This window comes from Rhodamnia argentea, chromosome 3 (genome assembly GCF_020921035.1).
Source record: "Rhodamnia argentea isolate NSW1041297 chromosome 3, ASM2092103v1, whole genome shotgun sequence".
NCBI lineage: Eukaryota > Viridiplantae > Streptophyta > Magnoliopsida > Myrtales > Myrtaceae > Rhodamnia > Rhodamnia argentea.
Window position 1 is genome coordinate 616,751 of NC_063152.1, and position 18,319 is coordinate 635,069.

Here is an 18,319-nt window from a genome sequence, read left to right on the forward strand (position 1 = left end):
AAAAATGGTAAAATTGACTCTGACAGTCAAGCAACACTTGGTGGTGGCTTGCGATCTCCCCGCATCTTCTTCATTCCTCGATAGTTTTGCCTCTTCAAGCGCCTGACAAAACTCAGCGACTGAGTCCTATGCCGATAACCGAAGTTTCTCAAAATTCAATTGTCCTGTCAAACCGGTCACCAGTTACACATCTTTATGATTGATAGCTACATACCACATATCCTAGACACGCCAAATGCAACCCCAAGTCTCTCTCTCTCTCTCTCTCTGTCTCTCTCTCTCTCTCTCTCTCCGAAGAAATGCTATACCTTCTAGAGATTGTCACTGATTTTGCAGCGTGTAACGTTGATTACCAATGAATTCCCTACCAAGCATCCATAGACTAAACTTATGAAGAAACACTAATTCAACGCCCTCGAACAAATTCAACAACACATTCTTCGAGTTCCCGCACAATTGCAGCACCAAATGTTATCGAATCCAAAATCTAGCTCAAGTATCACATGAACTAATACAATTCGGATGTGCCGGGCTTTACCCGATTTGTAGCACGCCGAAGGAAGCCCAAAACCTCGGGAGAGAATGGTTCAACCGAAGGGTACGTCATCGGTTCCCATGGATTCGGATGGCGGTGGTAGTCTGTCGCCTCCGCTTGCCATTGCCACCAGTTCACCGGTAACTCTATTTCGGGAAGTTCGCTTGCCTGCCTCCGTCACCTTTGGTTTGATGGTAACTCTATTTCGGGAAGTTCGCTTGCCCGCCTCCGTCGCCGTCGGTTCACTGCTAACTCTATTTCGGGAAGACGAGCTTCTTACGTTCGTCGTCTCAAGTTGAAGGTAGAGCTTGGTGGCGTCGGATGGAAGAGGAGCGATCGTGATGCTGAAAGTGGCGTCGGTGGAAACTCGGGAATCTCTTGAAATCGACGGCATTTTGATTTTGCAGCATCCACTGGGGACAAAATATCCCGCTTATTGAGGAAGATAGGAACAGTACTGGTAGCTCTCCCATTCGGATATAAACCTATCGAACAGGGAGAGCGGGAAAGATTCCGCAGAACATCTATTTGGCATTGATGACTTCCCTCGAGGTATAAATGTTGTAAATTTGAAAGTCCGGTCTTCATCCACAGATCACCTGAATCCTCTTGCTCTGGAAACCCAACTAAATTTGTGCAATCCTCAAGTCCCATTGCACTAAGATTTTCTAACTTGTAAATGCTAGATGAAAGACTTACCAAGCTTTGGGAGTCATTTAGATTGATTGAATTCAAAGAGACGAGATTTTCTATTAATTCGGGAAGTTCTTTAATAGCGGTGCCATGTAAACTAAGTCTTGTCGGGCCTTCAAGTTTATGTGGAATATCGGGGAACCTTTCCAACTTTCCGCAATCAAAAAGACCGAGATGTTGGAATTTTTTTGACTTGAGCTCCTTGGGTAAATCATGAAGTTCATAGCAAAACGCTAGGTTCAACCGCCGTAGATTGTCATGATCTGCAATCGACTTGTGCGCCTCTACCAAGTTTATGCAGCTAGAGAGATACAATTCCTCGAGATTTGGAGCACATGAGATGTCGGGCATACGAACCAGTGAGGTGCGGTGGCTAAAATTTATGTACTTTAAGCGTCGGAATTCCCGCACAAACGGCGAAACTAACTTATCATTGAAAGTTACTATAAACTGATATTTTGAGAATTAGAATTAAATTGTGAAATTAGTCAATACTTACAAACTTTATCAGTGATTACAAATCTATACATTTATTGGATGAGAGATTGAAAATTAGAGATGACAAAACAAAATGCTTATGGATATTGATTTAATATAAGCCACGTGTCATGCTATGTGGTAATAACAAAAGCCAAGTGTCGCGCGGCATGTGAATTAAGCCACATGCCAATCACAAAAGCAAAGTGAATGTCACGTGGCGAGCACCGGAGTAAACATTTTATGTATAATCAGTTAATGTTAAAAAAAAAAAATGCATTCTATCGCAATGAACTTTTCCCAAAAATTAAGGAACTTTATTATTTTTTTTTTTTTGAACTCATGCAAAGACAATGAAATCAACTTTGAAAAACATTATGAACAAAAATGAATAATAATACCTTACCAAAAAAAAATGAATAATAACATTCTGTTCAAAATCTGGCTCTCCCTTTACATTAAGAGACTATGTGTAAAATATACATTATCAACAGATTTGTTCGTCATATTTTTTTCTCATTATATCATATTATTAGGCAATTTTTCTGTAAAATTAAAAGGGTTATATGTAAACAGCCGACACAATCAGAGTGAAGTTACACAGCTTAGACTAGTACATTTGCACATGCAAGCTCTATCCATATTACGATATACAGTAAGATGGACATCCTACTTTCAAGGAATTTGAAACTTCTTTTATTCCTTCCATCAATTATACGCATCACATATTTTACAAATACTATCCTCGTGGATAGAAACCTGAACTAAGTTGTTCCCTTTATTTCAAAATCATGATTTGAATTTTCTCTTCATGCAATGACCTTCATAATAAATTTTCAAACCTTGAAATGTCTCTCTTCTACATATATTTACAACATTTCTATGTGCTGTCAAATCTTTTTCTAATAAAGTTGTTTATGCTTAATTTTTCAAATGCCAATTTTTCTGCGAGTACTTTGGATCATTTTGAAAGAAAACAGAGAAGTAGTTTCTAAATCATAGGAACACCACTCCTTTATAATAAAATTGTCTACGTAGGTAAGTGCTCACCTCCAATGGTTTTGGCATAAATGTCATCCTGCCTCCGGGCATTTCGAAGAAACAGGGGGAAAGGGAAAAGGATAGGACAAACTAATGTTAGCTTAACTTGTTGCAATTCCCAGAACTGTAAATTTCCTTAGGGCGAATAAAAATAATACGAAAATGTCTAACAAGTGACAAAGAATTTATCACAAAGGGAACAAGCAGGGAAAGGAAGAATTGAGACAAAGTTGACTTATTAATGCTTACGGGAACTCCGCTTTCTTCCATTTCGACTAGGAAAAGGACAGAAAAGTGGAGTCATTGTGTGACAAGAAGCAGAACTACTGCGAAAACCACATCCATCAGCAATCAACATAAGGAGTCATAAACCTCCAGGAAGCTTTAGTTGTCAATGTCATCTGTCACAATTTCAAAGTGGAGTAAAGTAGACAGAAATCAGCAACAAAAGCAAGACCAGACACTGACCAAATGCATTCCTCGGAGCTAACTTGATGCAACAACAGTATTGAGCCACAGCCTCCAAATTTATCATTTACGCAGCTGTAATGTACTTCCTTTATACCTAACAATGTGTGAAAGTTATCTAACCGAATAATCTTCGACAAGTATAGTATGACCAACAGATGTACCAATGATCGACAATGCTGCTGCACACAATATTCATGGTTCACATGTCACGCAAAAGAGCATGGTTAAGACTCCTCTGCACCTTATGCAGCAGAAAATCCAGTCCTCTGCTGCTGTTCAAGAACATCATCAAGAGCTTCCGCCGCTGCATGTCTTGCTGCCTATGAAAGCACAAAGAGAAAAAATAATGCAAGCATATCAAAACTCAGGAGCTTTGTCAGTGAGGAAGTCGTTCTTAGTGTAGTAGGAAATAATTTCATGAGAAATGTTCTCTCCTCAAGTGAGCAGACTGAGTATACATAAGATTGATCAGGGCATATACTACATGACGTCAACAAGTTTTGCTCGCCTGAAGTAGCTGAGAATCTCAAATGGAGAAAGAGGCTTCTTATTGGATGAGCCACCTCCATCTTTTCTGGCAGAATTATGATATATTCCACTGTAGCATGGTGCCTTTGTTTTTCTATTATGCTCTACAAGATACCGAAAGGGCCAAATAATTTTCACATCAACCATTGATTACTGTCCACAAAGTCATCTATAGTAGTGTGTCGTCACCATATATCTATAAACGGTTACGAGATAGACTATTAGATAAGAGATGATCTCTACCAAAGACCAGGCTTAAACTATTTCTGTTCATGTGGCCATTGTCCGATAAAATGTGCCCGAGGAGCAGGTTCTTACATCTTAAAACGCAACACAAAGCTCACAATGCAATTTTATACCAAGGAAGTATACTAAAGTCTAGCTAACATAAAGCCTAAGAAAACATTGTTAGGAACTTAACAAAAGCAGATAAAGAGCATAATACGGCTCCAGACAGGGCACAATGGCAAATTGTTTTGCGTAATAGAATGTTTCGACCGAACCAGCCCATGTGCAGCGTGTGTGACGTCGATTGTTTTTCCGTTGAACGTAGACTTGACCTGTTTCTTTGGATAAATTGCCACCTATCAAAAGTAAGAAGAAAAGCTATGCCTTCTAGGGATTGTTGGTGATTTTGCAGCGTGACGTCGATTGCCCGTGAATTCACTACCAAGCATCCACAGAGAAAACTTACGAAGAAACACTTAACGAATGTCTCTCGATCAGATTTAAGACACATTCTTCAAGTTCACGGGGAAATGTAGCACCAGACTAATCGGATTCAAAATCCAGTTCAAACATTACACCAACTTAATACGATTTGGATGTGCCAGGCATTGCCTAATCTAGAGCAATCTTACCGGTTTCTACGGCTTTGGTCGGCGGTGGCGGTCTGTCGCCTCCGCTCACTGGTCTCCATTGCCGTCAGTTCGCTAGGAACTCTTACATTTGTCAGAGCTCGCTGGTGTCTGATGGAAGATGATAAGTCGTGTGTGCTAAAAATGAAGAAAGAATTACCGAACTTTATTTGGAACATTAATTAAACTAGAATAAGAAGAAGAAAGAAGGCATAGTAATGAAGATCAGCTGAGTACACATACCTACGAATTGCTTCCTTAGCAAGTTTCCATCATTCCAACAACAAAAGCTGCAAGCCAACACTCCGATTCTCATCTCCATCGGTTGAATTGGAAGTCAACAATTTTTTGGTTTGCTTGTCTTGAGGGAGAATAAGCTTCTGGTTTCTCTTCGATACTATTTGATTGTGCTTCTCAGTGCTCATTTGACAATCTTCCATGTCCTTCAATAGATCTGTCTTGATCGAACTAACTTTGCTCTCGACTTCCGAATCTGTCGATTCGAGAACAACCTCGAGGAGTAAAGCTGGATCCATTAGCCGATTGTTTCGAAGTGCGGCCTTCAAATCATCCTCTAGTGGTTTGCATATTATTCGGAGTCCCCACTTTTCCACATTTCTAGTTGACACTTTAAGGCTGAATTGTACATAATTCCCATCAATTTGACCAAAATCGACTACACCCCACAGGTCAGATGGTACGGAACACTGAATCCACGTATAATCTGGAAAATCCACAAGAAAACTCGGATCTACTTGGAAATTCCGCTTTTTGCCATCAACATATGGAAAAATCGCAAACTTGGCAGGGGTCATCCTATCTTCCCGTTCATGAACAGTGAAACAGAAAGCCAATCCAAGAAACTTGTCATATAAGTCCTTTGAAGCCTTGAAAGATACGGAACCCTCTTCAACAGGAACGACCCACTCTGGCATCTTTCCTTCCAGGAGCAAAATTTCCAAATCACGAGGTACCTGTCATGAAGAGATACCATTAGAAAGAACTCGAGTTTGTTATTTGTGCCCAAATAGAAGAATTCATTTCGACTTTAGCAAGTATTTCTAGCTCTCTAAATGAGTATAGATCCAGTGATCCTTGCTTGCACTAATATACAAGTTTCATGTGATGGAATCATTAGTAACAAAGTACGGCATCGCATGCACACGTGCAGAATTACTTCATATTTTTTTGCTTTTTTGAAGCCCAAGCTTGCATTATCTGCAATTGAAATGTACAAACACACATTGAATTCAGCATATACTTCACATCAATATGTGCGTGTATGAGAGAGAGAGCATCTAACCTTGCCACGTGAAGAAATATCAGCCCTGGCCAACCCTCTACGGACAAAATGATGAATTAAAGTTGAGTCACTTTTTTGCAGAGATTCGCTATTATCCGCCTGTAATATGCCCAATGACAGTGGAAGCTCGGGAATCTCTCGAAATTGAGGGCAGTCACTAACAGTCAAATCGAACAAATGATCACGCTTACTGATGGACGTAGGAAGGCTATTAATATTGTTCCTCCCCAGATGTAATTCCCTCAAGATGGGACAACAGGAAAGACTCTCGAGAAACTCTACTTCGGTCAAATTACATCCAGCAAGATCCAACCAGTCTAAATTTGAAAGTCCGGTCTTCATGCAGGGATCATCTAAATCCTCAAACTTTGGAAACCCGATTAAGTTTGTGCAACACCGAGCTTGAAATTTTGTAAGGTTTTGTAACTTGTAAATGCTAAACGGAAGATTTACCAGATTCGTGCATCTATCTAATATTAGTATCCTCAAAGAGACCAAATTTTCTATTGATATAGGAAGTCCTTTAATAGCGGTCCCTTCAAGACCAAGCTCTGTTATGTCTTCCAGTATATGTGGAAAATCAGGGATCCTTTCTAATTTTCTGCATTCTCCAAGTTGGAGTTTCCGTAGCTTTTTTGACTTGAGCACTTCTGGAAGAACGCTAAGTTCGGAGCAACCACGTAAATCCAAGACCTGTAACTTGCCATGATTTGCGATGGACTCGTGGGCTTCTACCAAGTTTTTGCAACTAGAGAGATGCAATTCCTCGAGATTTGGAGTACACGAGAGGTCGGGCATGCGATCCAGGGACTCGCAGTAACTGAAATTCATGTACTTCAAATTTCGACAATCCTGCAGAAACGGCGAAATCAGCTTTGATAAACATTCTAGAAGGGACAAAAAGGGGGGTGTTTGTAGGATGCTGTTTGCTTCCCTATATTTAGAACGTGGAATTCCCTTTTGAGAATAGGTTGCCACTGAAGCAAATCCGGTATTGTATCTTTCACGAAATTATTACATTTGAGGTCGTCAATCGTAAAAATTGAGCAATTTGTTTACTTAATGTAGAGTTGATCTGCTGCAGAGTCCACATATATGCATTATGGTAGTTGTTGTACATAGGCGGGGGAGTCAATCTCGTGAAATGATGGTAATTTAATATCGGATGCAATTCACGGTGTCCATGGTTTTATAATATTGATCATTAGTAATATCATAATTTATTTGTAGGGGCTTACGTTGATTTTTTTTTTTTGGCCCCGGGAAGAGGGGGGGAGGGGAGGGTTGTGGTCTTGGAGGCGGTCTTGGGGGCTTACCTTGATTGAGGGTCATAAAATTGGCTACACAACACATGAGGGAGATTGGGTTTGTGAGGGAAAGGATATGGCACAATTAGTATTCAGGTTTCTGAGTAAATTTTTAACCTAGTAATTAACTTTTCATTCAAAGTTACTATAAACTGATTTGGGGAGAATTAAAATCGTACTGAGAAGTTACTAAACACTTAAAAATTTTACCAGTACTCATACATACATACATACGTACGTACGTATTATCAAATTAGAGTTAACTCTTATCACTTTAAATTTTAGAAATTATTTGAAAGAATTTAAAATATAGAGATACACAATATAGAAAAGTTCACAGATAAAATTGTGTTAACAAGTATGAAAATGATAGATTAAATCCCAATAAAAATCCCAAGTCGGTGTGCACATTTACCCCTTACTAATTTTTTTTTTTATAACCGAGGTTTCCCACTTGCAATGGACTATTCCTCGGGGTGGTGGGGGTATGAGTACCAATGCCATCTGTTAAGTTCGTCAAGATGCGGCCGGGGAGATTTGAACCTGGGACCTCATCGGTTTAACTGTCTAAGGCCCGGGGATCTCACCAACTCAGCCAACGCCTCATTGGCACCCATATTAATTTTCGTCTCATGAAAATCCTAAACTAGAATGACTATGACACATTTATCCCAAGTTAATTTTCATCTAACAAAAAATCATAAACTGATAATTCTCACCCAAATCTTCCCTTCGGTAGCAGGCGAAAATTAGTTTGGGATAAAATTGTGTCGCATGTCATGCATGGGACAATCATAAAATTCAAGTGAAGTGTCATGAGGCGAGCATGTGAGTGTAGGGAACATAACAAAATTATGCCACGCGTCATGCGATGTGACAATCATAGAAGTATAGTGAAGTGCCATGTGGCTGAGTGCGGATGTGGCCACATGACAAAACTGTTCCACAGGTAATGTCATGTGGCAATCATAAAAGCAAAGCGAAGTGTCGCATGACGAGCATAGGAATGAAGACTCTACTAGGCTTGGCTTTAACTATATATCATAGATGAACGGGATTGCGTAAAATTTACTGAACTTTAAAATTTTATTGAATTCATGCAAAGCCAATCAAGCCAACTTTGAAAAACATTCCAATGGAAATAAAAATTTTATTTTGTATGCTCAATTAAAAATCTGGCTCTGACTTTCCATTAGGAAATTAGCGCTATGGGCGTCTTGCATCACTTATATTAATTTAGTTGTGCACACAATACACATATTACTGGCAAAGCTCCTAATAAGTACTCTATTTTATGTCCACTTAGAAGTGTTCCTCCTTGAGAATTGATGTAAGCAATAAACAATGCCTTGTTTTACAGGATGATGCATTCAAACCTTCCACCGAGCTAATTTTATTGATGCGGGACAAATCCCCCGCGCTTAGGCTCTATCACTTGATGACTATGTGGCCTACCACTCAACCGGCTACTCCTTGGGTAGGTTGGTCATATTTTTGCTTCCTTCTTTGTTCGATCACTATACAAATTTTTAGTAAAACAAAAATTTTATGCGTAAACAACCGATGGCAAATTGCATTTTGAATTTCTTCACTAGGTAGATTTGACCTGATTTTGAAATATATCTATGTTGATAGTTAGAGTTATTAGGTTTAGGAAGTATGTAAACCTTAATCTATACATGTATCGGGTGAGAGATTGAAAATTAGATATAGTCAAATCAAAACGCTAATGAATATTGATTAGATGCTGGCCACGTCTCCTGCTATGTGGCAATCAAAAAAGCCAAGTGAAAGTGTTACGTCGTGAGTATCGGAGTGACTATTTTATGTATAATCAGTTAAAGTTAACATTCTCTCACGATGAACTTTTCCCAAAAATTAAGAAACTTTCAAATTTTTTTGAAGTCATGCAGAGACAACGAAACGAATTTTGGAAACCATTATGTAAGAAAAAAATATAAAATTCAACTCAAAATCTGGGTCTCCCTTTAGATTAAGAAACTAGTGGAAACTACTAAATCCCTAATTATATCGGATTACGTGTAAACACGGTACATGCATTACTGGAATATTTTATCACATCTATTTGGAAATTCTGCAACTAACAATGCCTTGCTTTGGTAGTCCGGTGCATTCCAACCTTCGAGCGAGCTAATTCTATTGATGCGGAACAAATACGGCCGTCAACCTATGTGCATTGGGTATGGTAAGGCTCCATCACTTGACGACTACTTTGAGCTGAAGCTGCTATGATTATGATATTTGATTCGCCACGTTCAAATCAAGCGCTTGACCATTCAGCTAGCGACTCCTTAGATGATTTTACTTTTATACACAAGATCAACGGGCTCACTCTTCGTATTTTTGTTTTCTTTATATGCTATCATCATACCATTTTCCTATAAAATAAAAAAGGTTATATGTAAATAACCGACACAATAAGAGTGAAGTTACATTCCTACTTTTAAGGAATTTGAACCTTCTTTTATTCCTTCTATCACTTGTACTCAATTACATATTTTATAAATACTATCTCCATGGACAGATAGATGAAATAGGTTATTCTATGTTATCTCTCCCAACTTTCAATATCATAATTTGGATTTTCTCCCGATGCAATGACATTCACAATAAATTTTCACATCTTGAAATGCCTTCCTCTTTTGCGTATATTTATAAGATTTCTTTGTGCGGTCTAATTATTTCTAATAAAGTTGTTCATGCTTGATTTTTCAAATGCCAATTTTGTTGCACATAAAATATTTCTGCGAGTAATTAAAAAGTCAATTTGAAAGATAGAGAAGTGGTTTCCAAAACACGGGAACACTTTGGTAAGAGTATATATAATACACAAATATACTCACCACCAATGGTTTTGGCACTGTTGTCATCCTGCCTCCGGGCATTTCAAGTCCCACTAATTTGTTTGGACCGGAGGAAAATTACGGAATCCGGGGAGCACCGGGCCGGGCCAACCATCCGAGCCAATGTGGAAAGCATATAGGAACTTGGAAAGAAACATTCCGCAAAATGAGCAATCTCAAACTTCTCGGTTTTGTAAAAGCATCATGACCGATAGATAGCTTTATTGGCACAGGTGGCTCCAACATTATGGCTTTTACATCACAATCTCCCTGCATGTACAAGGCTTTTTAAGTCATGCATGTTCAGTAATTTGAGTCAAAAGATGAGAATCGGAGTTTTGAGCTTATGTGCAAGTCTTACCATGTCACGTGACAGGACATCAAGAGCATCCTCATATAGCCATAGTCTGCTACGTCTCTTAGGATCATCGGATTCTTGGTTCACGATATTTTTACCCATCAATTGAATCAAGTCATGCACTTGTATGTATCCAAACTCAGCTCTTATTAAGGACCTCTCAATGAGAATTTGTAATCCTATCACTGCATTAAGCTCGCAGCCCTTGAGGAATTCCTTAACACGATCAAAATTCCATCCCTTAAAGAAGCAAGCAATGTAGAGAAAAATCTCTTTCTCATTTGCATCTAGTCCATCATAACTTATTTTGAGCACATCATTGATGTCTTTCATAGGAATTCTAGAAAGGTTGTCTAGCACACTTTCCCATTCATCTTGTCTTCTACCACATAAGAAGGAACCCAACACCTCAAGTGCTAAAGGAAGGCCTTTAGCATGATCCAAAACACCATCCACTAGATCTTCCCTGATTTTTAATTTGTGATGCGGAGGAAAAGCATGCTTACTAAGCAGCTCATGAGCTTCACTGTTATCTAGTGCTTTAACTTCATACACATGATCTTCATCTATGTTGAGAGTCAGTAAATGGCTATCTCTTGTAGTAATAAGGATCCTACTCCCATTACCAAACCAATTGGCATTTCCTGCTAAAGCACGTAACTGCTCCAAGTGATCCACATCATCAAGGATGACAAGAACTCTTTTATGACAAAGTCTTTGTTGTATTAGATTAATGCCTCCAGCGACATTGGATACTGCTAATCTTTCTTTAGGTAATAATATATCGTTTAGTAATTTTTCTTGCAAAGTAACTAAACCATTGCTATCTTTTGAATTTTCTCGAACATACGCAAGAAAACTCGAACCTTCAAATTGTCTGAAAATATTATTATAAATGGCTTTCCCTAAAGTTGTCTTTCCTATGCCTCCCTGTCCCCATAATCCCACCATGAGAACATCATCTTTAGACTCGAGGTTCAACATTGATTTCAGCTTAACCACTCTGGAATCTATCCCAACCGGATGCTCAGCAACATGTAAAGGTGTTCGGCCTAGGTGAGTTGTCGAGATCTCCTTCACAATTTCTTGTATAAGCTTTGACTCATCATCTCTAACAAAAACAGAAAAAAGAAGTTGTACCATCGTTTTTAGCAATCAGAGATAAGCAACTAACGAGCAATCACCAGCCAGCAATGAAAAAGCCAAGTTGTATGTTCTATGGGTAGCCACATGCGATTTTTCGAGCTCAAAATGTAACTTGTGATAAATTTAGAACTCGGATGACCAAAATTGAAAATCTATAGAATTAATAGACCAAAATGAAACGTGAAGACCTCAAATAGCTAACAGAAAACATGTTTAAAACTTTTATTACACTTTGAGGAGGGCAACAAGGATCCCAAAGAAAGAGCTACGGACCTCAGCCAAATGAAGCGTGGCTTAGCAAAAGGTAAAGGCAGAATTCTAACGTTCGAGTTACCAGCTCTCGTTCCATTTACTTACTAACTCATTTTTTTTTAATTGTCAACCTCTATTCTATTGAATTATCAATTTTTCTTCGATCAAGTTACCGACTAATTTTAGGTTAACAATTTTCGTTTGGGTTACTTCCCAAGTTTATTTCTTCTTTTATCTATCAAATTTTCTTATCTTTTGCCAAATTTTATTTATCTTTCTTAACTATACTTAATTTTACCAATTCTTTCATGAAATTACTAACTTAAGCAACTTAAGAATTTTCAGGAATCATAAGATGAAGCATCTATACATACAGTTACAATCATGTGTGCGTAGATCTATTTATTTCCTAAAAATTATAGACTCCACTCTACTTACCTATCATTCAAATGCCATCCGGACAAGTTACCGGCGTCAAGAAGAGCTTCTTTCCATTTCTTCACTTTCTCTGAATCTTTCCCGAACTTGGACTCATGCTCAGCCATAGCAATCTTGTAACTCTTTCTGCCCCCTCTCACTTCATTTGGATTCACTTTATAAAACACTGGTAGAATGGTGATGTTGTTTTGGTTCTTGCACTCCATAATCTTCGCCATCTCTGTCGGGCACCATTCTGATGAAGCGTAGTTCTCAGAGAAAACAGTAATTGCAATGCACGACTCTTCGATGGCCTTCATAAGCATCGATATACTATGTCCCTTTTCTAGTTCCTCGCTATCTCGGAAAGTGTATATTCCAATCCTGTGTAAAGCTTGGTAGAGATGGCCGACGAAGTTGTGACGTACGTCCGTGCCTCTGAAACTCAAGAAGACGTCGTAAATCTTTTTGGGTTTCGATGAAGAAGCCATTGGCCAATGGTGGAGTTGGACAATCAGCAACGACTATTAGCTTTAAGATTTGATAGTGTTTTCAGGTTGTTCGTTCACCACCTGATCTTTTGGATTTATAATAAGAGGACAGAGATGCATGACTCGTTTTAGTAGTTAGGAAAATGGTGTGAACGTCTGAACGCATGGACTTATTGTTGGTCAAAGACCGCGTTCCACCGCGTCATTCGGACTGTCGGCGTGACAGAAGCTTCTCTGATGGACACAATCTTGTCTGTGGCCGACAAAAGCAGTGGAGAAACGACTTTGGGGTGGTGCTGGCTTCATCGAAATGGCTATCACTATCCCCCACCTCTGAGTTGTCTCTTCGTTTCCAAGTAATAATTTAACACATGACCACTGAGACGACATATAATACGTATGACAGTAATATTTTCTATTGAGCGAGGGTCGCGGCTAACGTCGTCTTAGCTCGTCATTACCACATAGACGAAAAAAAATGTTAAAAAAACCGATTTTTTCATTAGTATAAATTAACGAAGTTAAAGAAATGATTCGATTGCATCAATTTGATAAGTTTTAGATCTTTAACGCATTTTTTTTATAAATTTTAGGACTCAATTGCACTCTCATAATAAGTTTTGGGGATCTCTAGTATATATGTCCTTTTTAAAGAAATTTTTAGCTTTTTATTTTTTAAAATCTAATTAAATTTGCATTTTTTTAATCTTTTATTATGTTTTTTCAACTTTTAACTTTTTTTTTAATTGCTGACTAGACCTTTGGCGGCCGGGTCGACTTCAAATATTAGCAAAAAATGTCACATTGGATTTCCGGTCAAGTAGATCGGAATTGTCACTTAAGTGATTGTGTTTCAAAAAAATTAGTACTTAATTAAGTGATTCGATGGAAACTTTTGGCATTAAATTGAGAGTCGTGCACAATTTTTGATACTTATGTGTCGTCTTTCCATTTATTCCATGAGAAAATTAAGAATCAAGCTCGTCAATGCGGTGCCATTGGATCCTTTAACAAAAATATTTGCTTAACTTAGTCCTAAATTCAAATCTTTTATTGCATTTCTGCATTCAAATAATGGATACATTCAATGCATTTGAATTAAACGAAGCTTGTTCGCATTGAATTATAAAGGTGGCTAGGCTATGAACGTCTTCATTTTGGATCGGCCGATGGATGGCTTGACATGCAAGATGAACTAGAAGTCAAAACTCAAGAATCGTGGGAGTTGGCTTGAATTTCATGATAGCGCCATTGGACCTGGCTTCAACACTGCGGGATTGGATATGATTCCAAGATAGTGGGATCAGTCCTAACTCCTTGCTGTGGAGTTACATATGAGTCGAGCAAGTTGGATCTCGAATGCAAGAATTGTGGAAGTTTTGATAAAAAAATTGAAGATGAGGATTAGATGAGTCAAGGCCGGCCAAGAGAGCGGACTGTTACCGAAAAAAAAAAAAAAACCCATTTTTTGAAGGGGGATTTTGAAGGAGCAAAATGCGGTCAAGAGAACTGGATTACACGAAAATGAAACATGGCCAAACACTCACAGAGGAACCGTGGTTGATGACCAAAACACAGAGCAAACAAGGCGATCTGGAGTTTGAAAAGATTAATGAGCTGGTCAGGGATGAAAAAAGGAGGGAGGGAAAAGAGGAAGCGGGTCATTTGGTGATTGATTTAAGGAAACTCTGTCCGTGAGAGTTGGAAAGTAACAAAAAATCAGAATCAGACAAGTTCAGAAACTGATCTAATGAATGCCCCGGAGCTACTTCAATGTAACAGACTCCAAATTTATCATTTGCGCAGCCATAATATACTTCCTTTTATACTGAAAATTGGCTAACAGTCATCCAGACATTTATGAACAAACAAAACTTTACAAAAACTAAATTTAATTTCAGTATGAAAACCAACAAATGTACCAATGATCGATAATGCTGCTGCACACATTATGCGTACTTCACATGAAACATAAAGGGAGCATGCTGAAAATTTCTCTGCAACTTCTGCAGACGGAAGTCCAGTCCTCCGCCTCCGTTCAAGAAGAAGATCAGTGAGCTTCCATTTCTGCACGTCTTCTTGCCTAGGAAATCGCAAGGAGAAGCATAAGCAAAGCATACCAACCTTAGGAGCTTGTCAGATCGAAAGTTTTGCTCCAAGTGTAGTTTCAACATAAATTTAGGAAATGCATTTCATAAAAAATGTTTTCTCCTTCATGTTTTTTTTTTCCTGTTACTCCTGCTTAACGTTGGAGTCCAATAGTTTATCTTTGAATCGCTGCATCTCTCACCGTCATTTCCTTCTTCCTCGGTGTCGAAAGGAGAGCTATAGTAATGCAAATAACAAATAGTTAACCGAAGCAAATAATAGCAACACGACCATAACTCGCCTATTCCCTCTTCAAATTGCCTCTTTCGTATCTGCTCCATGTTGACTACTCTTTCAAGGCTTCAATTGTGTCCATCCTCTGCTTGGTATGTAGACTAAGTGAGGAAGATCCCTATATCCTAAGGACAGGATTTTCGCCAAAGCCAACTGCATGAGATCATGATCCTATTGGAAGAGCCACTATCTCCAAGACAGAATCATCGATACACCGTATCCGGAAAATTTCACTTCTTTCTTCAAATACCCACAACACTAAGAGTCTAAGACATGATCTTATGCGTGAAGCATGGAAAACTCTCTCTGCTCCTCAATGTCAAGGTGTGGACATTGTTTGAAGACCAGTCTCCTTACTATCAATTCAGAACAACAACAAAGTGCTGTTGGCCAAAATCCATAGAAAGGGTAGACAAGCAATGATACACATACATTCTGTGTCTCACTAGTCCTCTTTCTTCTTGCCGCAATAAGGTGCCCTTCCTCAACAATCACACAGCTGTCCAATCAAGGTCTAATATAAGTAAGCAAAATGTGAAATCATGAAAATACTAATTATCTTAATTAGTAAATAAAGTAACATATCTAAAATGCGCCTGCTTACTGAAAATCAGTCTCTTACTCAACTTGAACTTCAAGGCTGTCCAAAGCAAGCTCTGCCTCATACACAAAAAGGCAGATAACTCTTGTTATTTGCTAGGAGAAAAAAATATGAGTATAAACAGTCAGAATTTCTGTCATACGTGCATTCAGGCAATTCAAGAGCAAATCAGAGTGAAGTTGCTACCAGTAGAAAATTTTCAGTATTAATATGCAGCTAGTAATGAAATGAATTATTTGAACCCCTCCCCCCCCCCCCTCCCCACCCAAAAAAAAAAAAAAAGCGGGATGGGGGGAATGAATCCGTATCTTGTAGCTATAAGATCAGGATCATGCAGGTCCGGTATAATATATTGATCACATAACCTGTAATTCAAAGGCAATCCCAACCTAATACTGATATGGCTCTAACAACACTAAAGCAATAACAGCAACTAATTTGACAAACTGCATGATGCTCCTTCTAGTGTGTCTTACCATTGGTACCTCGGGAATTTGACTTTCATTAGTCAGGTCTTACTCGAACATTCGAGAAGAATCCAGGAGTTTTAGCTTCACGTGATAAAGGGATCACGTCTACGTTCACAAAAAACTAAAAAATAGAGAAAAAAAAGAGAAAACACAATGACAAACACGACGATGGTTCTCCCTTCTCCTCTCCCATAACGTGATATTGGGATGAACATCTCTCACTGCCTCGGGTATATTTAATTTTTGAAAATGAGGTATGTTCATTCTGTGATACACTTCTCTATCAGTGATTCAAATAAGATTTTGCATAAGTTAATTTCGCGTAATTCGAATGCGTATATCGTGGGATTGGTTCCCTTTGGTGTGGACGCAGTAACTCATAATTATCTTCCTTCTAAAATTTCATGTATCGGGCGAATACAAAAGTTAGTGTGTATTAATAGCTTGACAAGTGATGAGACTCAATTTTGAAAACTGAAATCAAAAACCTTAAATCCTTAATTTTATCATCTTCGCTCGTGCTCTCCGTCTCTCTTCTCGAGTCCTTACTCCTCTCTCGCTCTTGACGCTCGGCTCTCGCACGCCTCGCCTCGCATTGTCTCGCTGCTCGTGACCCCCGCTCGACCCTCGCCAGCTCGAGCCAAGAATGATATCCCAATCGCACTCCTTGGCAATTCATTTATGCGAGGTGCAATGAATATGGGTATGTTCCCGACCTCTTAAAACTCGTATGCAGAGTTACGCATAACTTTTGCCGTAAACTAGTTTAACAATCTGATAATTTCAACTTAAAAGCATGAAACGGACTTGGCATCGCAGCTGCAACCCTCAGGAAACGCTTGAACTTCCGGACAAAAACTGGTTTGAACATGGATTACGCTTCCTTTCTCAGCTCTCCTGACGAAATTCCGGGATTGGAAAAGCAGCAAATGCCAGTTAGAGTGCAGTGAATAATTTGAAAACACAAGCAGGGGAGAATCTTATTATGCTAGGATCAACACCAATTTCTCGAATGGCAATCTGGCTAAGAATACTCATTCTAGAGGAAAGCTACATATGATAAACAGGGCATATGAAAATATAGACTGGGCATCTGAAACTCTACCTTTTGGTTACTGGGCAAACTTTACTTACCAGCAACCATACGGCCGAACACCGCTCCGGTCAATAAACTATAGTTAGTGCCAGTCTGGATAAGGCTGCCGACCATCTAAATATAAACAGGGCGATTCTTAGAGGCTTTTGATTCAGACAGGCATCTTCGCTTCAGAGAGATCTTGGCACCACAGATCTGACTGAGACAAGATTTGTGGACGACTTGTGAGCTAGTATTGGCTGGGACGGGTTTAAATCAACTACGTCTTCCAAACATTGCTTAGGAACCATGCTCAACCCTTATGACAAAAGTCTCATTCTCACCATCATGAAACTATGCAAGACTTGGAGCTAGTTTCTGAGCTCCAGGGCAAGGAAATTGAGCAAGGCGGTCCTTTATCTGCAAGATGAGTCCTCTTGCTTGATGTTGTATTCAGAAAGGCAATGAGCTACTTCATGTTTCCCACAATACTTTTTGACTCGAGAAGCATAAATATAAATTTCAGGCTCTAAAAGTCAAAGTTCGTGCGACTTATTTCTTTACCTAGATTTTTTGTTTGGATGCATCCTTCATACATCTCTCTTTCCTGCTTCCCCTTGGACTTGAGCTGCTTCTTTCAAAACTAGTACTTAAACCAAAGGACAATGTCCATAATCTAGATTAGCTGCCTCATATACTGCTCAAATCACATTGAAACAAATCCTTTATCACTATATTGTAACTTTTACGTCAACAACGACTGAGTGAAAAATTGATGAGTTCTGAACTAGCTAGGAAGCATGAAATGTTAGATCATGGCAGTGTCAGACAGATGAAACTGAAAACACAAGCAGTATACCACGATTTAGCAAGAACGTGCTCTCATGTAAGCAAGAAGAGAAAATTGCAACTAATTAAAAGGAAAACGATTTCTTTATCAGGTACAGTCCCCAGGGCATATCAGAAAGGATGACTTCCTTGTAGATAAAATATTGTTTTTAATTGAAGATACTATAAATATGAGGACATTAAAGACATCAAAGAATCTCAC

At 38.8% G+C, this 18,319-nt stretch overlaps 1 pseudogene; it reads right to left on the bottom strand.

Moving 5' to 3' along the window:
- Window positions 1-3,087: 3,087 nt before the first annotated feature.
- LOC125314273 lies at window positions 3,088-17,403 on the bottom strand (annotated as a pseudogene).
- Between the last annotated feature and the right edge of the window lie 916 nt (window positions 17,404-18,319).